The following is a 21963-nucleotide window of genomic DNA, read 5'->3' as shown; positions in this document are numbered from 1 at the left end:
AACAGTCTGTGTAAGCTACACTGTAAAGAAATGAGCAAACTGGAACAGAATGAAACATGAATTGTAAAGCATGGAAAAGTTCTCCTTCCAGTCAGTTTAAGCTTCCTGACTCAGTCCAGTCTCGACAACTCTCCACTGACACATAACTTCCTCTGTTTTGCCAGGTCTGCCCTTTCCCATTTGTCCAAGTTTACTTTTTTGTCATTTCAGCTTAGCCCATTTTCCTTCTCTACGTTTTCTAGTGCAGTTAATGTAGTGATTTTGTCCTTTCCTTTTCACATCATGTCCCGAAATCACTTGCCTATATTTCTCTTGCCTCAGTTTGGCTAACGTTTCTCCTATGCAACAACTCAGCTTTATGCGCCACCTCCCCTTAGCGCCCCTTCCCGCCTCCCCCTTATTATTTATTAATAGATTGCACAACTCTTCACCAAGAACCTTGACATATCTTAAAGACGTTCAATAATTAAGCCCCACAATGAGCCTATAAAGGATGCAATTATATTATCTATTTACCAGATGGCTAACCAGGAACAGACAGAAGTTAGGTAAATTGCCCTGGGTTAAAAGTTGGGGAAAGGCAGCACTGGGAATAGAATCCAGTGTCAGTTGAGTTTCTTTGCCAAAAGCTTGTACTACTACAAAGTACATACACCAGCTGTTGGGGAATCGCTGTGCTGGCCCAGAATTGTCCTGTTCTAGCTAAGAGCTTAAGATCTATTATTGAATAGGTTTTCAAACTCAGTCCTTGCCCTTCTCTTTCCTAAGGGGACAACAGAAATTGTAAACTTAAAATAAAAGCCTGCCTATGTTTTTTGGGTCTATCCTGTTCTGTAGGTTAGTGAGGTCTATGCATAGCTGGGGTTTTTTTTTTATTATAAAATGTGTATTAGCAACAAAACTGTTTCAAGAAGAGAAGGTCATTGTCTGTCTGTCTATCAATCTATCTATCTATCTATCCTAGTGTGAGCCAGTCAGACAGTCTGTCCATAGCATCAAAAAGCTAGGCTAGATTTGTTATCTGTGCAACCATCTGGACTAAATACTGAATTCTCTGTCACCATTAAACAGATGAATCACACTTTGTAAATAGTGAGGTTTTGCTAGAGCTACTTGTTTTGAGAGGTTTGCAAATTCTTAAACAGTCCTTGTAAGATTAGGTCTTTTTGAGCATGTTCATCCTATTATCATGTGTATGATCCTCTCTGAGATGCAGAATTTTGAACAGAATATAACCTGTCGAATATTCTAGATGCAGGGTTTGCAGGACATCTGTGAAAGTGTTGACATGGTGCTCTAACCATTTTCATGAAATATTTTAGGTTGATTTTAAGCTTTTTTGGGGGAGTCAGTGTTGCATTGCAGTCTCCTAGTCATTACATGATCAATTAATACACTGTGATCTTGAAATCTCGTTTTAGAGTAGATATTCTTAATTTTCATGATGGGAATTAATCTATGAAGGATAATGCTTATGGTGGACAAAAGTTCTGATTCTCTGCTGCAAAAAGCTGCAGGCCAAAGCATGATCATTTCTGTAAGGTGGTTCCCATCACCAGACATTGTGTCCCTGCTCTCACTGTCCTAAACGGCACCGCCTCTATGAAGGGAGAGCTGGCGTGCAAAATATTGCCATCATGCAGTTGAAAACATGAAGAAATGCCTTTTGGTCATTTTGCCTTTTGGTTTTTGATGTTTGCCTTGAACTATTTGTGGGTTCCTGGAAGCTTTCCAGTACAAACATTGAGGGCAGTAATCTCCAGGTGTTTGGTGTTCTCAGCAGATATCCAAACCTTCAGGAATTAGTGTGTTCCGGTGCCCGAGGTGGTGCCTTGCAGCAGGGCTAGTTGCAGTATCTTGCGTAAACTCAGTGGAGTTGCAGATCTTTAGGGGCCATTTGACGTTTTCGCAGGAGAAAGACTGAATGCTGAAATATAGATTGTCTTTCTATTTTGTGGAGGAAAGAAAGCCCATCCATATGAAATTGTGCTCATTACTGAGGAAAATAAATTCTTGTCTCTCAAGCAAATGGCCAGCCTTTAGAAGTGGTTAGACTTGCATATCAATTACTAGGGCAAAACACCACCTGTGTACGCTAATTATTTCTTTAATGGAAGGTTTTCAGATATAGAGTCAAATTCTCCATTTGCATCAATTGTATGCCAGAAAAATTTCATTGTTGTCAGTGAGATAACTACTGATTTACATTTGTAGGTGTTAGAGTAAATTAGGTGAATAGTATGTTATTGCATACAACAGGAGTGGCATCCATAACGGGTGACGGCTTTAACTTTTAAACATATACTTTATATATTCTTACGTGATCAATGTCCCTTTAAATACTATTTGAGTTAAATTGAGTACAGTTTTATTTCTTGCCTTTGTCTGATGTTTGTTGACTTTTTACTCTCCTTACTACTGTCAAAAACATTTTGATGCTATAAATAAGAGCATGGATTAAATACATTCTTTGTGACAAGCACTGTGCAGTGTATTCACTTCATTCTTCTAGAAGATATATTATCTTTTTTTATTATTTTGAATCTGCACTCTTCTGTTATTCTGAAGATCAGTAGAAGTACCTCTGAGACCCAGTTATGAAAAAATGATGTGTCTGTGTGTGTATATATACACACACGTATACATACATATATTATCCTTGTGACAGATATATGCTTGCACCTGAAAATATCCACAGTCATATGAACTACAATTTTAAGGAAGTTGCAGATGCTGTGTTGTTGGTTTTATTTATTGGAGGGGTTCCATACGATGCTGTGATACCATATCTTGTGCTATGATGAGATTGCATATGATTAATAGATCAATTAGGCTTTAAGTCTTCCTTCTGGCTAAAGAGTTAGGTATGCAAAGGATCAAAATTGTAGAGGTCATCACGCATTGGTTGTACCTCCCTGTGCCCAGGCACTTGGGTTGTGTCTTAATTCCCACCACAGCCAAGCATTCTGCAGTGTCTGATGTTCTGGCAGGTATGTTTATGATTTATACAGATATGACCAAATCTTTTGCACGTGTAAGTTGACTGGCGTGAAACTGTGCCTGTTTGCATTAAAAGAAAATATCACCGATGATGTGCATTATACCCATTGCACAGGGAGACTGATGCCTTTTGAAAATCTGACCTTGTTACTCCCTGTGGTGCACAGTACAGTAAGGATTCACTTTAAATAAAACCAAGATACACACAGGAGGAAGCATCAAGGGCATTTAGGTATACGTTTTAGGTGCAGACAGCAGACATTGGCAGACATTGTATATTTTCAGGTCGTATATTTTCACTGACTATTAGGCCAGTGATTTGCAGGCAGGCGGAAGACAGAAAAAGTCTTTCCCTGTGTAACTGTCGTAGTGTTTGCAAAGTCCAGTGACTGTGAAGTCTATTCTCGTCTCAGGCAACTCTGTTTTATATTTGTCTTCATTATTGAGCATGCTTCATGTTCTCTTCCTCAGCTCACTGAGGTTTCATTTCTTCATTTTATGTATCAGGAAGCTGGACAAAGTCAGCTGAGCTGGCAGCAGAATTTAGACTTTTATTAAATCGGATAGGAGTCATCTCGCTTAGTAATCTGGGAAGACGGTGAAATTTGTGGGTTTGGCACGATGGTCTTTTTTAATTACTGTGGATTTCTGATCTTCTGCATTTCCCTGCAGTTTAGTGTATAGTTGTGAACTTGCAACGTGAGTGTCAAACTCCCCTCTAGTGGTTGCTCTACACAGAGAATAAACGTTGATTTACTCGACGAGAACTATTTAACTCTGGACTGAAAAAGATGACAATTCATATGAGTTTCTGATGATTGTGTATAGCAAAATTTATTTTTTGTCTTTCTTCCTCTTTTAATGATTTAGTTACTTCACATGTTGAAATACTGCAATTAAAACATGACTCATCGTCAAAGCAAACAAACAAACAAACAAAACCAGACAAAAAGAGTTATGGCACTAGACTCTGCAAAATGCGAATGTGCCACCTATCGGCGATGGCTCTGCAATTCCTGATCACTCTCCAACAGGTCAGCAGCAATGTCACCACGAACAATGTCATTCGTCCCACGCAACACAACAGAGCCGCACACAGCCCTGTGCACAGTTGTATTAATGCAGTACTCGTGCGACAACAATATAAAAGCAAGAATTGAGCAATAAGTGTGAAATAAAGAACTGAGTGTTAAAAATGTGCAAAGAATAGAGTGACTCATTAAGTGTCATTAAGATTAAAGAGTTCCATTTCTCGCTAACAGAGTTCTTAGCAGCAGATTGTGGAACCAGAAATATACTCTACAAGGCAGAAGTTTTTTGCTATGTGTGAAGAGGAAAGATATGGTGAACTTGTATGTTTCTCAGCCATCTGAGCTGTAAATTTGCACCTCTACAATCCTCTCAAGAGAATCTGTTAATAACTTTTTGGAAGCTATTCTGCTTGAATCTTATAAGGCACTAAGATTGGACCTTGCCTGCACAGGGTCCGTGCATGGAAAGGAAAAAGCCTAGGGACATCTGACTTTGCAAACTCTTTTGTGAAGGTTTTATTTCCCAGTTTTCAAAAGGAGACTTCGTTCATCCTTTCTGCATATTCAGAATTACATTTGTGTTGATTATACGTTTTACACAGATACCCCTGGTCTTCTGTAAGTGCCGGTAATTACACTTGTGCATGCAGAAGTAGAGACTGTATTTTAAAAGTGTAGTTCTTCTATTTTAATATTCTTAAGTTTTACATAGCAGTTATCAATTTTGCCAACTCTCCAGGATAATATTCAATCACTGCTTATGGTACAGTACCACTTCTACTTCATTTTATTTAGTAGGAAAAAATTTAATTGTAATATTACTGGTTTCCTCAGTCTAAAAAAGAAAACCTGCTGTTTAGTAAAAATTTTTGAAATATGTTTTTGCTCATAATCTTGCTGCTTCCTCACAGCTTAGTTTTGGTGGTGGTTTGGGGTTTTTTTGTTGGGTTGGGGTTTTTTTGTGTGAGTGGCTTAGCTTAGTGAAAGGACAGAGTCAACCCTGACTGGCTGGAATAAGCTAAGCACTGGTGTGTGACATTAAATGTACACACTAGAATGTAAGATGTCAATGAAAACAAAATCAGTTCTGGAGAGATAAGGTAATAATGATAGCTAGCATACAGCAAGCATGATTAAAATACACTGCAGTATAATATATGACTAATCATCTAAAAATATTGTTTTTCCTTAAACTTGAGATTTTGTCAGAATAACAAACCAACCCAGCAACCTAGGTAAAGCTTGGAATGAAGAACCAAAAAAGCACATTTGAAAATATGGTTGTTATACCCATAAAGATTGTAAAGCAATAGCTGTGTCAGGTCCTCTTAAAAATAATATGCTTTCATCTTAATGTCTTAATGTAAGACCATCTTTTATAGCAGATGTTCGGGGAGCACACCCTCCCTTACGCAATGACAGAAGCATACCAATGCTCCTAGAGAGGTTTACCTTTCAGAACTGACAAGTGTTAAAAGAAAAGGGGGGTGAGAACAGGTTTATAATCTACATCACAGATATGTGGGAAAGGGTTTTAAAATATACTGTGTAAGGGAGAGGAGAAAAAATCAGACACATTAAATAAAATCTATATAAATAGTAACAGTGAAGTCATACAATGATCTTTAGCAAAATAAGCCCCGCTAAAGCAGGCCAGGAGCAGTGAGAGCCTGCTATTTCTTATGGGATGCAGTGATAAAGAAATTACATACTTATTTGAGAGGAACATAAATAAAGATTAATAGGTTAATGAGTTATTTTCCTTTCATTACTATACTATTGTACTTTATTATAATTGCTTTGCACTCATTTAATTAAATTTGAACTAGGGCCAACACAAGATAATTTGTTTTCCCTGTACTAAACAATGAGTATGCAGATTGGAAGTACTGAAGCAGTAATCAGCCCTCTGTTTGCAACACTTTTCTACTCTGAGTAGACATTATAATTGATAATTTGATTGTTGCAGCACTCTGTGCAATATATTTTAAAGCAACATTAACATAATGGAAATTATGTTGTGTGCCTAATCCGAGCTTTTCACTGTGTAAGTATACGAATCCCATTCTGTAACGAATTAGGGCACTATCCACCAAACGTTCGTACAACCTTTGCATGCCTCATTTCGGAATAGAGCTATCTGCTTCTAGTCTCCATGCAATGCCTTCCCTATCAAGTTATATCACTTAAGTTGAACACAAAAAGAGCAAAAGTCACAAGCTAAAACAGCTAAGCTAAGCATTTCAGTAAAAACTGATTTGTTCTGACATAAATCTGTCGTTAAAATTAAGTAGTTTTTGTATAGTCCCTGTACAATTCTTGCCTTGTTTCAAAGCAAGATATTTATCCAGTCCATTAGAATTTATCTTTCCATTGTCTCTTTCCAACTTCTGAGAAACCTGGTAGCAATTGACCTGAGTAGCAAAAACATGATGTGACTCAGATATCAAGGTAGGACTTTTCAATGCCTGTAACATAAACAAAGCTACCTCAGGCTCGCTTTTTTATATTTTTATATGCATTGGACTTATTTTAGAAAAAACAGTATCATCTGTGCTTGTTCTACAAGAATAAAAAGGCGGCTGGGGTTCTGTTTCATCTTTGCTTTATCCCAATCACGTGCCCACCATGCACTTTTAACATGTTGCTTCCTGGTGCCCCCAGTACCTGCTGAGGACTGCGTACGTCCTGACTGAATGAAGTGCAGAGAACGGTGGGACAGTCCTCAGCAGTTGTGTGCCACCTCAGCAGTCACCAAGGTTACCTTGCCTTTCAAGTCTGGGCCATGAAAAAGAAGTGGAAAAACAAAGTGAAGTGCCATGGCTTATAAAACTCTGCCAACACTGAACTTTATTTGTTTTCTGGCAAAATAAGAGTGGCTTTGCTTGCGTAAATGTTTGAGTCACCTCACTTAATATTTGCCTATTTACTTTTATGGCCTGAAGTGTCCCTGTACTGAAAAGGTGAGTTGTGGGTTTGCAAAATAAGTTCAGCTTCTGTGAAAAAGTGTTGTAGAGGAGAGTATTTCACTTACTGTCTTCTAGGGCTGAGCTTGAAAAGCCTCCTATGATCTTCCTTAGGCAAGGAATCCTACTGAAGAATAATCGTGATTAGTATTTTAGATAAGTCATCATGAGGTTAAATGCGCCTGTTGGTACGCTAAATGTGTCTGGTCTGGTCACTCTGCTAGTGAGTGTGGGGTGTCCAGGTTGCCCGCACAAGCTTCTTTTGTTCTGTATCAGGTTTTCAAAGGAAGTTTTTTAAGAAGGCAGGAGGCCTGACTGACACTTTTTTGGTTCTAGTGTGTTTCTCTAGGAGAATGCTGTGGGAGACGGTGTCAAAGGTTTTTCCAAGGTCCAGGTGGACAACATCCACAACCTTTCCCTCAGCCACGAAGGCATTCATCTTGTCATAAAGGGAGATCAGGCTGGTCAGGCGGGACCTGCCTTTTATAACCCACGCTGGCTGGCTCTGATGCCCCAGCTGTCCTGCCCATGCCACCTGATGGCCCTGTGGGTGATCTGCTCCATAACCTCCCCCAGCACTGAGGTCAGGCTGACAGGCCTGTAGCTCCCCAGGTCCTCCCCTTCCCACCCTTCCTGTAGATGAGCATCCCACCAGCTAACCTCCACCCTGCTGGGACCTTCCCGGTTAGCCAGGGATGCTGTTAAGTGATGGAGAGTGGCTTGGGGGAGTGCCTCCACCAGCTCCCTCAGGACCCTTGCATGGATCCCATCCATCCCCATGGACTTGTGCATGTTTAAGTGGAGAAGCAGGCCACCGGCCATGTCCTTCTGGATTGTGAAGACTTCATTCTGTTCCTCATCCTCAGTCTTCCAGCTCAAGGGGCTGAGTACCCAGAGGGAAGCTGGTCTTGCTATTAAAGAGTCAGACAAAGAAACCATTAAGTACCTCAGCCTTTTCCTCATCCTCTATGGCAATGTTCCCTGCCACATCCAATAAAAGCTGCAGATTATCCTTGGCCCTTCTTGTGTTTCTAACGTATTTATAAAATTGTTTTTTTTTTCTTTTTCAGCAGTGGCCAGCCTGAGTTCTGGCTGGGCTTTCGCCTCTGTAATCTTCAGCCTACACAACCTCCAGACATCCTTACAGTCCTTCAGAGCTGCCTGCCCCTTCTTCCAAAGGTGGTAAACTCTCCTTTTTGCCCTGAGTTCTGGCCAAAGCTCTCTGTTCAGCCAGGCTGGTCCTCTTCCTCGCCAGCTCGTCTCTTGGCACGTGGGGGCAGCCTGCTCCTGCACCTTTAAGCCTTCCTTCCTGAAGAATGTCCAGCCTCCCTGGACCTCTTGGCCCTTCATAATGATTTCCCAAGGCACTCTGTCAACCAGGCTCTTAAACAGACCAAAACTGGCCCTCTGGAAGTCCAAAGTATTGGTTCTGGTCACCCTCCTCCTTAGTTCTCTGAGGACTGAAAACTCTATCACTTCATGATAGCTATGCCCAAGACATTGTCTGATCACCACATCACCCACAGCAGGTCCAGCAGGGCACCTACCCAGCTTGGCTCAGTGACCAGCTGCATCAGGAATTTATCTTCCACACACTCCATAACTCATAGGCTTTTTCCTCTCTGCTGTGTTGTATTTCCAGTGGACATCTGGTAAGCTGAAGTCCCCTACGAGAAGAAGGGCTAGCTGTCTTGAGACTTCTCCCAGTCGCTTGTAGAATGTTTCATCTGCCTCTTCATCCTGTTTGGGTGGCCTGTAACAGAGTCTCACCATGATATCTGCCTTGTTGGCCCTCCCCCTCATTCTTACCCACAAGCACTCAACCCTATTGTCAGCATCATTCAGTTCCAGGCAGTCAAAACACTCCCTGACATACAGAGCTACTTGGATTTTTGGGACTTCTGCAGATTTCCAGCCTTGTAATAGGTACTTGGGGAATCCTGCCCCAGATAGTCTTTCTCTCTCACATACTGAGGTTTCACTAATTTTCACCCTCAAGATCTATTTAAAGTCCAGAAGTAATGAGGTGGACTTTGTGTCAGTAAAATGAGATGGAGCTAACTGCCAGCGGTGAGGCACGTACGTCGGGACGGAGCTTGGAAGCCAGTGTCCCATCTGTAGGTTAGCATGTAGGGGACCTCCTCTCTTCTTCATTCAAAGCCTGTAGGCAGGTTTCTTTCCCACAGATAATAGCACAAAGCACAGGAGCCTTTTGTAACCTGTTTGCTGTGAGGCCTAACCAAAAAGTCTCCTGAGTCTTAATAAAGGTTGCAATCATCCTCAGTGCAGTTCAGTTTTGCAATAAAGGCTGATGCATTTCAGCAGCTTTTGAGTTTCCCAGAGACAGGCTTTGCCTGAGCAAGGAGACATGGGATCTGTGGAAGACAAGGCATCATTTAGTCTTCATCTCAAGGAGTGGTGGGATTTTTCCACACCACCTTAGAATTTGTTACGGTGGGTTATGCCTTCAGAAAAACTAATTTATATTTCTCAAGTAGAAAGTGGATCATAAGTGCTCTCTCTTTTTATACAAAGCCAATGCTATCAGCCCACAAGGCAAATCCAGGGAGGTTTCTGCTTTCCATTTACCGTACTTTTCAATTGATTGGTCAGTGGTGTGTATCCTTTTTCAGTTTCTTTATTCCCTCTCTTTCAGAGTTGGTATATCATTGCCTGAAATCCTGAGGGTAACATTATAGATTTCTTTTTCTTTCACACAGAGACCTTTAAACACACAACATGCCTGAATTGCCCCTCCATCTAGCTTTAATTCAGTCTGGGTGTGTAGCCCAAATCACAGACTGAACACTATAATATTGCTTCTTTACACAATTTAAAAGGTTGGACTAAAAAAGGGAACAATCCTTGTCATAGGTGTGCATAACAAATATAGCACAGCTGGAGGTTTAAGAATGGGAGAATATCTCAATATGAGGTGTTACAACCAAGTTTGGTTTGTAATTAAATCAAAAAGTACATGAAAAAAGAAAAGCTCTAAAAAGCATGAGGATCATGGAAAGGTATGGGTGGAAAATAAAATAGGAGATTTTCAAAGCTAAAGTTTTGTAGCTAGAGAATTACACCTGCCATCCAGCATGGATATTTATTGGGGATAAATAAAATAGCAGTTGAGACTGCTGAAATGCATATATCAATCATCGGTAAGATAAAGCTGGTGGGGAAGATTGAAAGATTACAGAACAAAGGGAAGAGTGCAAGCAAAAGGAACAAAATAAAAGAAGTTTGTGCAAAGAGCTAAGATAAGAGACTTTCTGAATACAAAAGAAACGAGGTCACAGGAGAAAGCAGTAGAGTTTGAGACATTGCAAAGGTAACCTACCTTTGGTTAAGAGAAATGTTTTTCAGTTGTTAAGCGTTTTGACTCAGTTTTCTCAATGAAGATAAGGATAATACAAATAAGAAAGAAACACAAACAGAAAAAGAATAAGGCATTAATATAGACACAATACTGACAAAATCCAGGACTTTAAAAAATCAACCCTGATTTCTGTGAGAAGTTCAGACACTCAGGAGCAGACATGAAGGTGCTGACCATGTCATGGGAAATAGCGGCTGGCTGGAAATGCCTGGTGACTTGAAGTGACTTCTAATTCTTGGCAGATTGTAAATCATGCCAGATGTTTTGGACAGTCTGTGGTTACAAGAATAATTTTGCACACAGCAGTTTCCATTATCCTTGTGTACTATGTGCTTTTTTTTTTTTTTTTTTCTAGTTTGCTTTAGAGAGAAGGGCATCAAAATGGGACCAAGTTGAGGCTGATGTGGAGGAGCAGTGATGAGAGGCCACAGACTCATTCTGTTTGAGCAGAGTATTTAATGGTAAATTTAACAAGTAGAGCAGTTGAAGAGGAGAAAGAATCTGCCAAAGCAAGGTTTCCCAGTGCTTTGCTAGTGCTTGTGTTCATCATACCATACATAATCTAACCCAAATTCTTCTATTATAAATACAGTAAGGAAAATTAGACATATGGAGTTTCTGTACAGGCAATTTTGGGTTGTATACACTCTTAAGTAATATGTATCCTATTCATCATCATCCCATACAGTTCCAAATGCTAGGCATATGTAAATTCTCCTTAGAAGGAGAAAACACAAAGATATGCAATGACAATTTTAGATGGAAGTAGAAGTAATTTTAAGAAGCTGACTTAAAAATGTGAGAAAACACAATGAACAGTACTGAGGAGAACAGAAAAGACTATGAGCTCACAATCAAGTAAAGAACATATGAACTATGCCTTCAAAGACAGCACAAACCAATGGACAGCAGTAAGGCTGAAGAGTTTTCAACAGCAAAAAAAGAATGAACAAAAACAATCACAGCAAACTGTGAAATGCAAATACAGAAGCTTCAGGTAGTCTGATATTGGTGAGAGATGACAGTCTTATGGTAACGCTCAAAAGACCAGTCTCTGGTTTTAGTTATTTTAAAGAAAAGTTATCGTACAAACAGACAAGGTTCAAAACCAATGCTAGTATGGTACAAGGGCAGAGAGACCTTAGTTATTTGTTAAAGTTAGAGAAAGCAGGTCTGTAGAAGAGAGGAAATGAAGAGGTTATCTCACTGAGTCAGAGATAATTCTGAAGGGAATAGGCAGGATAAATGCTACCAGGTTAGTTGAATTCTTCTGAGATGCAAGAAAAAAGGAGCGTGCACGAAAAGAAATCGATGGCAAAAATATTTAGTTGGAATTTCTGACACAAATAGGGGAACAAGTGCATATATAAAATATTTCACTCATGGCAGCAAAAGGAAAAAATATTTGAATCAATGATTTGAAGGGTTAGGGTATATAAGGTTTAAAAAATACAGACATTTAACATTAGCATGTGCAGTGAGCTCTTTTCTTTGCGAATAATTATGCATAATCTTTTTGCAAGGCAGCTCAATTTTAATACAGAGTAAAAGAAGGCAGAAAAACTTTAAAATAGAAATTTTAATTTAGAGGTAGTTATAATTCTGGTTATTGGAAAATTTTATGCAATGATTCCCCAGCAGCACAAGTGTGTTCCATGGAAAGGGGGAGTAAAAGTTACTTCACTAATATATTTTTGTGTCTACCATTTACCCAGTTTGGAAACATGTATAGCAGAAGGCATTGTGTCATCAGAGGAGTTATTTGTTCCTTTAAAAACTCAATAGTTTAATCTTGCGTCTATGCAGAGGAGTACACAATTGCACACACCAAATAAAACACAACTCAGGAATTTACCTGTTGTAGCTCTGAAGAAAAGTTGTAAGAGCACTTCAGGGATGGTGCTTCCTGAGAGCCTCCCTGTTTCACCAGCAGCTCCCCTTATGCTTTAGCCATGGCCCTCTTCTGTAGCACAGCCCGTAATGGAAAGTGCTAACTGGAATGTGAAGTAAAAGGAACACATACATTAATTTCTAACAGGAGACAAGACACCTCCTGGTTTAATGGCAAAATGGAGCATTCCACCTGTGGGTGCTACAGCCTAACACGTGCTGTATTTGCTTTTATACTTAGGAGTCACGCAAAAGCTCAGATGAGGCTGTAACATCATGCCTACAAATGGGAGCCTTTCTGCCAGGGTGATGATGGATTGTGAGATTCACTCTATCAGACAGAAATCTTAATCTTGAATAAATGAAGCTCAGGTGTCATGCAAGACCACTTCCATGCATCCAAAGATGACCATCTGTATAGAAGCTGTCAGCAGAGGTCCCTATGGTCTGCCGAAACCTGGATCTTCCATTTTTCTCTGAGGATATGAAGATGGGCAAAAATGTAAATTAATAGTAAATGATGAAGCAAATTGAAAAGTGGAGAGGTGTATGATTGTAAAGATGATCGAATATTGAATTGCTGTACATTGACACAGGAACATTGATTACTGTAGATTTTAAATATGCTGGGGGGTGGGGGTGGGGGTGGGGGTGGGGAGGGGGGCATCCTCTGTCCAGGACATGTGCTTCTAGTACGTGTGCTTAAGAAGTTGAAATAGATGTGCATAACCCTAAAAAAACCCCTATAGACTCAGAACCATTCCTGAAACCTGCCTAGATTGGGGTTTACTTCACTAAGCTTATAGAAAAGAGAGGATTCTCCCTTCTCCTTCTCAGGCAAAGTGGGTCCCAAATGGTTCGAATCCTGGTAATCCAGCCTGAGGAGTGAAATATTCCTGAAAAAAGCGGATACGCTGTCTGCAGTACAGACTATGCCGGGGCTGCTGCCCTTAAAGGCATATCCAAGCTGGCTTTAAATTAGGTTGCTCAGCTAGTAATGTAGCCACGGCAGCACAGAGCCGGCATAGGGCAAGCTGTTTACCCAGTTTTTCAGCCATGGAACAACATTCACATCAGTGAATGCAGTGGAGACATACCCAGAATAAGAATGTGATTTATTCTTTCAATGTGAGAAGCAGCTATATGTTCAACAAAGGCTTTCCTTAGACTAATGGCCAGAGTAGGCCCCAGTGTAGCTCGTCTATAGACTATAGAGAAGAAAGGATTGTTTGTTGAGGCCCAACTGTCCCCAAAAACCAGTCTGCTGAGTGGATTCCGTCATGTATGAGTTCTCTGCTCACTTCATTGTCACGGGTGTTTCCGCAAGCCTGCCATGCACAGCATAACTGGGGAATTTACTACAGCAGTTGCTGATAGAGCAAATAATTCAAAGTCCTGTCACAGCTTGAAAAGAACAGATGACTACTATAAACCAGTTTAATATATATAAGATATTGTTTACTGATGGAATACAGGACAATGTGATTTTCTATAGAACCTCTCATTCTCAAGGAACGGCAAAGCATTTAATGAAGGAATGAGTTAGAGTCGTGGTTGTTCAGGCCAGAGCATGGCTGGTTTAGCGTTTCAATGCAAAATCATTATGTGCTCAGCAGTAGCTCACAGGGCCATGGCCAGCACAGGCTGTCATGCTGAGGCAGGGGACACTGGCCCTGAGATTGTCTTTGTCCCCTTGAACTGTTTGTGGTATTGCTTACCCTCTCCTTGGATGGGTACCAGAGGAAGAAAGAAGGAAACTTTTGTTAATTCTGAGCATTTCCCCAATGCCAATGACAATAACTTTGACCATGTGGCACCTTTAATAGTTAATTGCAAGGGCTGCAACTGGGTGAGCTCTAGTTTGTGTGTAGGAATTCTGTTCTCCACAACTATTTTCTTGGTCAGCATGTGCCTTCTGTATTCTTGTGAAACATGGGCTCTCCTGTTCCAGTGAAGATAGCTACCCTTCCCAAACAGTTGAAACAGCCAAGAAGTACAAGTACACCATTTTCTTTCCAGGGAAACTTGACTTCAGTTATATTTGAAAGCCATTTATGCATCTAATTCATGTAAACTAATGCTCCTGAAAATTGCTGCTTTTTAACCCCAGTTTATGATGTCACTCATTTTGGATGCTACTCATTTCCAGCCTTTTGAAATACTGTTTTCGTTTGCATATCTCTAGCACTGATTCTTGGATGTAACAGTGCTGTTTTGTTTGCCTTTCTTAGTATTAGGTTCAGGTTTAGGTTATCATTACAGAAAAGCAAGACCACTCTTCCCAGCAATGATGTGTCTCACCAGTGTATTCCAAGGACATTCAAGCACGTGATGCAGAGCAAATGGTCATGCTTGAACCAGCTTGCATGTTTGAACTGCATGGGTTTGGTGTTTGTACAATTTGCAATAAACTTGGCTGGAAGGGTAAGATGGAAGCAATCACCCTTAAATAAAGGCAATCAGCTGAAGGACGTAGTGTAAATCTAGGAAGCTTGCAGAAGAAGGGAAAAACCGCATGCTTTCAGTTGTCTTAGGTGAAGCTTGGTTATAAACCATGTGCTAGAGCAGAGACTAGTCCAAAAGGGGCTAAAACTGCTGAACCAGAAGATCATACTGCTCATTTGACATAGAAAATGGTTTTACTCTGTTCTGCTACCTGCCGTCTCTGAATAGCACATGCAAGTTTTCCATTAGTGGGGGAAATTTACTTAGTTGGACTAATATTGTTCTTTTCTGTCTGTAAATAATACCAAGGTGGCACTGAAATCACAGCTTTTAACCTTTGATATCTATATGGCCTGAAAACAATGGAAATGGCTTTTGTCCTATGCTGCTGTCATTAGGGACATTCAAATCGCTTTCCTTCGTCTGCAGCAGACAGTATTGTTCTTATAATATTCTGGGAACCTGAACCACAGTGTGGATTAAACAAAGCCTACCAAAGCTTGCTGAGCAGATGCACAGCCTTGGATATTGCAGGCAGTGTGGCTCATCTCTGAATTGCAAGTGTTTCCTGAGTTCAGCTCTGTGGCAAATGAGGCAGAACTCCAGGAGCAGTGTATCTGCCCATGGCTGGCCACACGCTATCCCTGTATGGGCGCTGTGGCTTTATGGTAGCAGCAAGCTGTAGGTAGGTAAACGTTCGGTTTCTGAGGGAGGTAGCTGGAGGCAGAGTTTCATTCCAGAACACCCTGCAGTTTCTCTAAGCATGCAGCTCTCGGCACAGACGAAGCCCAGGCTTTGTGAGATTCTGACTTACTATTTGTCCCATGCATTATGTACTTACTATGCAGGCACTGGCAATGTGCAGCTGGCAGGACATGAAGATGCCATGGCACCATGGTCGGAAATAGCTGGACTATGATGGTAAAATGCAAAAGATCTGGAAAGACCTGAGAGGATGATTTCTCAAGGGACAGGGAGCAGTTTATGGAAGTTGCTAGCTACCTACAGTAGCTGCTTTGGAGCTGCTGGGGTCTTAGCACATTATTAATGAGGGGCACTGAGTGCCTTTCTTCAGTATCAGTTTTCTGGCAATTATTTCAATACAAATTAAAAAAAAATAATTGTCCATTCCAATTTTTTAAATACTTCCACTCAGTGATTGTTCAGGCAGCTCACAGTTGTCTGGGAGCTTTGTCTTGAACAAATACATAACAATAGAATATTTGCAATACTATTTTCCCCATTTAAGACATCATACATTGAGGTTGCAATAAAGCAGATGTGGGGGAGCTAACAGTCTTTTCTGGAGAGCCCTGACTTTGCTCTTCCTGGAATGGCATGCTTTTTAAAGCTAAATTACCACAAATCCTTCAACGAGTGAGTTTCAGGACAAATATTAAATATGTAAATTTTAAGTTACTTGTTGGAGAATATTCATCTAGAGTTATTCTGAATAGATAAATATGAGATTTTTCAGAAGATGATCAATTATTTCCACTTATCCCTCACAAAGAAGAGCAACTATACATCCTGACTGCTGAAGCCAGTAAAAGGCAACAAAAGAAACCCAGTCTAGGCATTTCACAATAGATACTCACATAAATACTCACGATTTATAGGCCAGTAAGGTCTCATGCTTGGGAGCATGAGACACATTCATGGATCCCCAGCTTTGCTCTCCCTGGTCCAGCCCTTGTGTATCATGCTGTGGTGGCTCAGCACAGAACCGTAGCCGCTCTCCAGCCCGGGTGTTTGCTGGCCCACACATGGTGAGTGGAGCCCCCGAGCAGGACAGGGGTCATGGCTTCATGATCCGCAAAAGCAGAACTTCTCCTCAGAAGGCTGTTGTGCAGGTCTTCCTCAAATGTGGCTTGTCATTACGGGGCCTCAGACTTCAGTACTCAGAAATGCGAGCGGTCTGGTTTCAATCCGTGTGAACAGATGCAGGTTTATTGAGAAGACAATACTCATAGGGGTTCTGGTTCAATCACTTAAGCACATCCCTACCTTAGCTGTCTGGTCCATTTAATATGTAATGATACGTACCTTTGGAGAAAGCACAAGCTGTTCATGACACTTCGTGGACAGAATGGGAGGCTGTGCGTGTCAACTTTTTTCTGCTGGAAACTATTCATTCAGGTGACCCTTTTACTGTAAAAGTATGGAATTGGGTGTGAGTCATGCCAAGTCCTTGAGGGGTAGAGTCACCCCATTGCATGCAGAATGTGGAAGAACAGGCGAGAGGGTGGGGAAGAAAAGAGCTGCTGCACCCTCGTGCTCCTAATCCCCAAAGCACTGCATCGGGCACCGACGCTCCGCACCCTGGTACGGCGCCCGGGCTGCCGTCCTGTGCTCCTCTTGCTGGCCCAGCCCCGATGCTTCCTCCCACGTTAAGAGGCTGATTTCACAGTACCTCTCTGTGACTGTTTTGCCTGCCTCCCCCCAAATGTCCCATGGTATTGGTGGCCCGCAGTGTCACTGGGCACATGCCCTTCCCCCTGGGCACACTGCGGGTAAAGCTGCCCCCACTGCCCCCTGTCCCCCTCTCAATTCACCCTGGGGGGAAGAGAAACGTTGCAGAGCTGAAGCCTTGATTGCCACGAAGGGCCTTACAGTTACCTCAGCAGCTGGATGGATGTCACTGGGAGCGAGAGAAGGGAAAAAAATAACCCCACAAAACAAGTTTTGGAAAAATCCTCGTCAGACAATACCTGTTGTAGGAACTGCTTTCAGCGAGATACGAACACGTTATCCTTTCATTTCTGCAACAGTTCTGAGCTGCTTCATTAATAACAGACCTGTTTTGGAGAGTGACAAGATGGGAACCAGCACTGTAATTACACACTGCTCTTTTTGTGAGGACTGCCATAAAAACAACTGTGTATTCTCATTACCTCCAAAGACAATCAGCAAAACAAATTTCTAACACCTTGCCCTCCATTACAGCTGGACACTGTTCCAGAATGGCATGAATCATTCAAAAGTGAAAATGTAGCCAATAGAAATGTTATTCAGTAGACTTCATACAAAAGAAGGCATTTCTACTTGCCTAATTAAAGATAATGGAAAAAAAATATGTACCTTCTTGGCAGCAGTTGTGGAAGTACATTGCTTTTTTTCTCAAAAGTCAGATCGTCATAGCACAAACAATTTGAAAAAGAAAAATGTTTCCTTTTCCTGGAGTTGAGTAATTAAAAACTTTCTCCCTGATCAATTCACCAAACACCAAAGGAGACATTCCATGGCTCTTTAGTACCTGGAATGCCATATTTATTTTTTTTTTCAGTTGAAAAACTGTATTAGAGTTAATCAAAATACACACGGCTTACCTGTGCTCTTTAAATAAAGCAGTGATAATCTTTATCATTACTCTCTTGACTTTGTTTCAACATGCTTTTTAATGCAAATTTCCTAATCTAACTTGTAAAACATTTAATATTTAGAATATACTCCTTTAAGATCCATCAAAAGAGGCAAAGCTGCATAACAATGCCTGGTGCTGGAGCATTGTGAGCCTGCTACAAAGGAATGAGGTGATTCTTTCTTTCAGGTCAGAAGGTCAGGCTTCACTGCATTAATTTTGCTGAGTCTCTTTGTTATTTATAACAAACAAGGTCATTTATTTTCATTTCCTTGTTTCTAATTGCATGCATCTCCTTTGGAGTATGAACTCAGTAAACAGGTGGCTGAAATGCTGGGGAAAATGCTTGAAGCTGTTCCAGAAAAAAGGGCATGTCCCACACTGGTAAAGCAATTTGATGAGTTAGAGATTTAGTCATAGCAGGATGTGCACCTGCTTGAAAGCAAACACGCTTCTCTTTGGCACACACAGATACATGCAAATTAAAAGAGATTATTTCACTCTGAATGGTGGGTTGATATTTGATCAAATTTAACATTGTATATTTTAAATAAAGCCTTGGTGTATATTAGTGAAATACAATCTCTTTTCAGCTGCTTTTGATTTTTTTTCCACTTCTCTTTGATGAGTATTACAAATGAATGATATTTTTTTTCACTAGCTGAGCCTACAAAAAGAGTATGTCTCCGGAGGAGAACTTTATCAGAGAATCTTTATGATGAGAGCTACCTCCATGCACTGAAAAAACTGGAATAATGAAAAGCTAGGATGTTTGACTGACAAGGAATAAACCAGATCTTAAATTTTTAATTCTTAAACGAACTCCCACAAATTAAAGGGCATTCATCGCAGTGATAGTAATATGTCTTTTTAATCCAGTAAGACCCACGGTTCCAGGCAGCCCAAAACAGAACTCCTAAATATATTCATGGGCAGCTTTTGCATAGGTAGTTATTGAATTTGCATTTGAAAATACAGGCAGTATATGGGTAAATCTGTGCCTGCTTTGTCCTGAAAGGGATAGGTTATGGACTACCTTGATTTTAGGGACAGTTCAGAATGTGGCAGGAAGCATTAACTGTCTGGCATGGTTGGGCTTTTCTTGCTGATAGTTGAGAAGGGCTGAATCAAGGGAACCAGAGGGAGCTCGTTTAGCAAGGTCTTCTATTTCTCTAAAGAATGGGAGGGACTGTGCCCTACGTCCACAGGCTCTGTGGCAAGCTCTGGGGTTTAAGAAACTACCTCTGAGCCAGGGGGAAATGTGGGATGAAAGCTGGAGAGATGGTTGCACCATTCCAAGGGACAATTGTTTTGTCCATTTTCTAAGATTGGGTATTCTAAGATTGGTGGGGGGCATTTGGAGGAAGCACCGCAAGGTCATGTATCCTCCTGCTCTCCCTGTCATTTATCTGCAGATTATTTCCTAAGAGTGGTACAGGGAAGGCAATTTGGTTGTAAGGATTATGCTACAGCTTTCATTGTTTAGGATGCATACTGTAGCCTTTCTATGAGAAGATTACTGTCCTGGGCTTCTTTTTCCATGCAAACACACTTTGTAATTTTAGGGGTAAAATATCTTTAAATGGAACGTTAGAAGAAAGGAAGTATTTTGTATCTCAAAAAAAGACAAGAATCCAAACCCTTTCTTAGTAGCAAAATATTTGTTTCTTGAATGTAATTATAAATGTCATTGTACATTCTTCCTGACTTCAATGCTTATCTTGAAGAGTTCAGTGAAAATAAATTGTTTTCATGAAAGCAGAGAAGCCATTTGATAAACACACTGTTTCAGAAAATTGTTCCTGAAGCAGAGGTCGTTCTCTCACTTTAAAAGAGAGTATGTTTTAGAAAACAAGCCAGGCAGCAGAAATAAGCATTTTTTTTGTTTCAGTCAATTCATTTTAAAAAGCAATGTGTAAATCACATGGAAAATTCTGCATTGATTATTTTGACTGCTGTAGAACCCTGGAATAAATGGAGTTGAAATGGACTTATATCAAAGAACATTGCATTTAGTAGCAAGTTGGAGTGTTATTTTAGTACTGATTTTTCTTAGATTTGGTTTTGTGATCAGATGTTTTATTAAATATTAGCTGTTCATGGAAATCAGGGCTGATTCTTTAAGAACAGCTTGGCACATACTGTTTATGAGCTTGGGGAAATAGTCTAGAGAACTGGATGAAATCTGTCTTCAGCTTTTCAGTGTTGAAACCCAGTTCATCGAAGCATCAAAGAAAGAGGTTCCACTCTATAAAATGAACATAAGTCTCCTGAATGAAAGTATAGCAGTTCAGTTTTGAGATGTTTTTGTGGTCCCTAGATCACACTTCTAGAAATCTGTTTGTTAATTTTTAATCTGATGAATTTATGTATGCGTCTGTTACTAAGTCCCAAATTCTATTGTACAAGTACTTATAAAATAGTGTTTTATTTTTTTAATTCTCAGCTAGAATTATGCTGCTATTAATACCAGAATTATTAATATGCTCTCAAAAGACTACATTATTAATTAGGAGACCTAAAGTATAACTAATGAGCCCTTTGGAAGACTACTCCCAGTTATTGTTGGGAGCTGATCAATCCGAGTAAAGCTGTATGTCTAATGTGGACAAATTTTTGTTTATCTTCACATATTTTCTAGCATTGCCCACTAATTATTTTACAGTATAACCTGTGCTGGTAGAAGGTGGCATTAATATCATGATAAGTCCCTGCAAAATTTGAAAGGGCCATGAGAACAGCAGCATTCTTAAATAATGGCTTCTTTTTTAAGGCATTACTATGAAACTATGCATGGCTTTTTACTTTAAATCTTGGCAGCGTCTCATCAAGTCCTTCAGTGCCTTCCAAGCAATGACCAAAAGCCCATCCCCTCCATACCCACCAACAAAAGATGTGCACTGTGGTCACTGAGAACGTACACAACCGCTTGCACAGCTGCCGGGGACAGCCAGGGCACTGCTGCTCGCAGCTCCCCAGGGTACCACGCAGGCTCTCAAGGGTAAGCGTGCCGTCCCTTTGGGGAAATACAGTATCATTGCATTGAACCCACCAAAGCACAGAAAGAGATTTTCTTGATTACTTCAGGAACATCGCCACAGCCTTGTTTAGATGCTTTATAACGAAATGTGTGCACCTGAAATTACCGGAGGTCCTATAGGTATATGCCGTATATCTCAAATAACTACCTAATAGAACACTGGATGAAATTAAAACTGAAAAACATGTATGAGTGAATCTGGTGCAGATACAAAGATTAAATGTAACTTTTCGCACCTGGAAATACTCTTCATCATATCTTACTAAGACTTTTCAGATAAGTTTCATTAAAATAATTCTTTCAGTAATTAGCTTTGGTTCTCCTGTAAAATGGTAGTTTCTGCCTGACAAATTCCACTAGACTAAGACTGAAATTTAAAGAAGAATTTGGGTTGCTCATGATGAGCATATTTTTCTTTCTGTAGATACTGTCCTTGTAAATTCCTTTAAAAAAGTATATGCCAACAACTCCCCCCCCCCCGTCATTCTTTTAGTTTAAATTCAGCGAATATATGAATGTGGAGAGGGCTGGAAGAGGGAAACAAACAAACAGAAACATACTACACAGCTTTATGTCAACAGATGATATAAATACTATATATATACATATATACACACAGACACACACAGAGCCATCTCTAACCAAGTTTTTCTGTCTTGCTTTAAAATGGCATCCCTGGAAGAAAGGAATACATTGCAACAATTTCTTAGTTTCAGTTAAAGCTTTTATTCTTTAATGCTAATCTAGAAATGACACTGTTCCAGTCATTGTTCTCTTAAAGAAGTCAATTTTTCTATTACTGGACAGTTCCCTTTCTGTTTTCAGTACTGCAATCAGTTTGTTTTTCAGCG

General features: G+C 40.3%; 1 long non-coding RNA gene across 1 annotated transcript in view; it reads left to right on the top strand.

The window, feature by feature from the left end:
• Positions 1 to 20864, top strand: part of LOC308053487 — a 103062-nt gene extending 82198 nt beyond the window's left edge. Inside the window, exon 3 of the long non-coding RNA XR_013923635.1 lies at positions 3871 to 20864. This is a non-coding gene — a long non-coding RNA (uncharacterized lncRNA). The remainder of the gene's footprint in view (positions 1 to 3870) is intronic.
• Positions 20865 to 21963: the final 1099 nt, after the last annotated feature.

The sequence above is a fragment of the Falco punctatus genome, assembly GCF_963210335.1.
Source record: "Falco punctatus genome assembly, chromosome: 14".
NCBI lineage: Eukaryota > Metazoa > Chordata > Aves > Falconiformes > Falconidae > Falco > Falco punctatus.
The sequence above is the reverse complement of the archived record's forward strand: the minus strand, read 5'-3'. Positions and strand labels throughout refer to the sequence as shown.